The sequence below is a fragment of the Mustela lutreola genome, chromosome 6 (genome assembly GCF_030435805.1).
Source record: "Mustela lutreola isolate mMusLut2 chromosome 6, mMusLut2.pri, whole genome shotgun sequence".
Classification (NCBI taxonomy): Eukaryota; Metazoa; Chordata; class Mammalia; order Carnivora; family Mustelidae; genus Mustela; species Mustela lutreola.
In genome coordinates, this window is record NC_081295.1 from 101,039,724 (window position 1) to 101,044,267 (window position 4,544).

Below are 4,544 nucleotides of genomic sequence, written 5' to 3' on the forward strand. Positions count from 1 at the left end.
TAGACAAGATCTGCCTAATGCATTTATTATCCAAAGGTGGATGATGATGATGGGTTAAGGAGGGGCAGAACAAGCATGTAATTTAGAGAGGAAACTAATATATATTGAGTGCCTATTTATATCCGGTACAGAAGATTTTCTACTTACAAATTTTCCATCTGTTGGCTTTCACTATGTGAAAATGGTTTGCTTTTATTCTTTGTAGTTTTTACTTCCCAGGTGATTCTAATCTGCAGCCAGTGTGCCCATTACTGCGTTAGGAGTTCAGGAGGGAGGCTGTGGGTTTGTAAATGGAGGGACTTGTAAGCACTGAATGTGCTCTGTCCTAAAGTTAGGATGATGGCCCCGAGCTGGTGGAGCTTCCATGGGCTCCGAGCTCCTTCAGATTTCACACATTAAAACCAGTGATGAGGCAGTAAATACTATTGCCACACGCTAACAAGTTTCCCTTCACCGTATTCACATATTTTCATGTAAATGAAACAGTCATATTTTGAAAAAGATTCTTAATTGAAAAAAATATATATATTTTTTTAATATCTATCTATCTATCTATAGCTATATATATCTATCTATAGAGATATATATATTGATATCTCTATATATCTCTCTATATCTATATCTTTCTGTATATATTTTCAATATACATATAGATATCTATCTATCTATCTATCTATCTATATATATCAGTGGAAGATAAGACTACGTTTAGTTTAAAGTTATTTTAGAGAAATGTGTCTAGGACCACAAACTGAAACCTGGGTGTTTCTTTGGATTTAAACACATTGACTTAAGTTTGGCCTTATGCAATCTAAGTTTTTGCAAGTAAAGGAGCTTCTGCATAGTTCCAGTACTCTCTTAAAGATCATTTTATTTAATCTTCAAAGTGACTCTGTAGGATTCCTATTTTGATATCTGAGTCAACCAAATTTATAGAAAGATAATGGACTTGACCAATGGCTGGTAAGGAATTTCAGTTCAATTTTTAAAAATTTTTATTTTTTTTTAATTTCTTTTGATTTGAATACAAAACTAAGAATCATTCTGATATACTATGATGTTTCATAAAAATACACCAGGAATTTCTTATAGTTCATGAAAAAAGTGATTAAAAAAACTTTTAATAGTGTCCATGAGGTTCTAAAATACAATTCTTTACAACCACATTTAGACTATTCAGATATCTTACAGAGTCATGCTTTACCTTGTCTGATGATGGGTAATGTCATTCACTTTCATGCTTTTACTATCAATTGTATATTGATGACTTCCAAATCTATGCTTAACAGAGATGGAAGCCAGTTTCTCCTTAGGCATCTGCATATGGATAATCCACCAGTAAATCAAACAATGAATTGCAATCTGAGCTAAACTTTGCCCTAAACTGCTTCTTCTATAGCTAATACTGCTATCTAGTCATTTACACCAGAAATCAGGGAACTCATGCTAAGCAACCTTCATTACTTTATCCTCATATCCAACTAGATAATTTACAAGCTAATACTTGTATTAACCTGTAAACATATAACTTACAAGATATAAGTCCTTTCTATGTGTCATATTTACCTTCTATTTCAGAACCACTTCTCAAGCGCTAGTTCCTATCTTCTACATGAACTACTATAGTAGTTTCCAGACTGATCTCCCGGACTTCAATCCCACCCTCATCCAATCCATCCTCTATTCTAACATAATTAGCTACTGAAAATGCTATCCTGGCCATAAACTTGTCTTGTCATGAAGCTGAAATAACTTCCTGTCTCAACTATTCTTTAGTTACAAATGACAAACACTGACATGGTTTAGTTGAAAGTCCTCCAAAAAGGGTTTTTTTTAAAAGATTTTATTTAATTATTTGACAGAGAGAGGTCACAAGTAGGCAGAGAGGTAGGCAGAGATGGGGGAAGCAGGCTCCCAAGCAGGGAGCCTGATATGGGCCTCGATCCCAGGACCCTGAGATCATGACCTGAACGGAAGGCAGAGGCTTAACCCACTGAGCCACCCAGGCACCCCCAAAAAGAATTTTTGAAGGATATTGATATTTATAGAAATAAGGAAAAACTGATCAGGGATCTTGGTTAGTACCTCGTGGGCAGTTTGGGGGGAGTGTCAGTATCTCAATGACTCAGTTCCATCTGGACTGTATATCAGGCACTCCACTCAAGAGTCACATTCTTTGGAGAGAGTACTGGCTCAGGTTAAGTCATAGGAGGCCTCAGGGAGGTGGTGAAGGTGAAGACCTGTAACTGATTTTTTTTCACCAGGACTACATGGCGAGTCAGGTAGGGTGGGGGAGAGCAGATCACCAAAAGAAAATTCATGCTGTTACTTAAAGAATTTTGGATGAGCAAAAACAACGAGTGACTCCTATTCCTTTTCATTTTTAAAGAAAGTCTACACTTAGTATATCATTGTCATTCAAGGTCTAAAATGATCTGGCCCTACCACGTTTTCAAATACATCATGCATTTTCTGTTTCTTGTTCTAGAATTTCTATTTACTTTACATGAAAAATATGCCTGTTGGGGCGCCTGGGTGGCTTATTTGGTTAAGTTCTCTTTGATTCCAAATCCCTTTGCCTTTGGCTCAGGTCATGATCTCAGGGTCCTGGGATCAAGCCCTGCATTGGGCTCTCTGCTCAGCGGGGAGCCTGCTTCCCCCCCTCTCTCTGCCTGCCTCTCTGCCTGCTTGTGATCTCTTTCTCTGTTAAATAAATAAATAAATATATTTTAAAAAAATATGCCTGTTTACTCTTTAAGACTCGCATGAAATATCATTTTCTTAGTATCGTCTTTCTTAATTCTAGCAGGAAGGATTGACCACTGCCTCTTTTGTGCTCTCATTAAATCCTCTCTCTGTAATAACACTTATCAAGGTTCATTATAATACTGTGTGTGTGTGTGTGTATGTGTGTGTTGTTGTTGTTGTTGTTTTAACAAGTTAGCTTCCCTGGCTATCCTGGGTTGTTCTTTAAGTATTAGGGTTAGATTTTTTTAGTATATGTATCTACAGAATTTAGCTCCCTCCAGAATACATCTGGAGTACAACTTTTTTTTTTTTTTTTTCGAGTAAGAGAATGAATGACTACAACTGCCTTTCCTCAAAGCTATACTGCTAGAAGTATAGTAAGACAATGAGATAGCAGGTCTGTTTCTTACTTTTAAGAAGAAATAAAACAATGTTTTATTTATTGTGAAATAAAACAATTTTTTTATTAGCTCTAGAGGTGACTTTTTGTGTTCCCCATTGTTTCCTGTTTAAATGCACTGAAATTAGAATTTTGATGTGAAAGAAAATTTTGTTTTTAAACATTTTCACAATTCTTTATCTAATAACTTGTTTTTTCTATTAGTTTTTTCTCCCTTGTAGTCTTTTACTATCCCCTTAGCCTTCATGCATTTCTGTTTATTTATTTTTTTTCTTTTTTCTAGTTTATTTTTGAGTTTGGTCATTCTAAAATTTTAATGGCTCCTCCCTTGTCCACATCAAGGCAAAGAATTGGCAACATGAGCTCTGTAGGAAGCCCTTAAACCAGAGTGGAGACCTGGTGGGTGGAGACCTTTGTCAGTGCCTGTCTCTACCTTGCTCCAGACCCAAATGGACATATCCTCTTGGCTGTAAGAGGTTTTCTTTGGTGCCTAATGATCTAAGTCAGATATCCTTCCCAGCTGTATTATTCTGCAGATGTAATTTTATGTTGGAAAGTTAATAAAAAGGAAAAGGATGCTGAAATTGCTATTTTTTTAAGAAGCAAAAAAAACAAAACAAAAACAAAAACAAGCAAACAAAAATGTTTAATTATTATAAAAGGTTAAATGTTCTTGAGAAAAATTTCTGAAGCCTGGACCTGAGCCCAGTGTCCTGAAGCATTGTCAGTTGGAGAGCTATTGCAAGATCCTCTTTTCCATTTCATGGATCTGCTAAATTTTTAATTTTTTCTGTGCTCTCAGTAATGTATAATTAGAAGCCAAATCTTCATTAGTGGGTAGACTTCATAGAAAAGTGGAGTTTCACTTGAGTGTTTTTATAATATGCAACCAATCGGGGAAAACCCTATGATCCTTCCCTAGATCTTTACCCTCTCCCATATTCTCTCCACCTCAGGAAGCACTTGGTTAAAAAGGATCTAGAAAGGTGATCTGTATCATGGGTAAGACCAGGCTTTAGGCAAGATGACCAGATGAATTTTTTTAAAATATTTTATTTATTTATTTGATAGACAGGGATCACAAGTAGGCAGGGAAGCAGGCAGAGAGAGAGAGGAGGAAGCAGGGTCCCCGATGAGCAGAGAACCCGAAGCGGAGCTCGATCCCAGGACCCTGGGATCATGACCCAAGCTGAAGGCAGAGGCTTTAACCCACTGAGCCACCCAGGCGCCCCCAGATGAATATTTAAACAGAAAGGCTGGATAGGTCAGGGAAATATGCATTGAGCTTGTGGTCAAACATTCTACCATTGGCTGTGTGTCTGGTATTGTCACCTGAGCCTCAGTCCTTCCTGTGTAAAAACTAAAGTAGGGGTAGTAATTATAATTGCTGCCATCA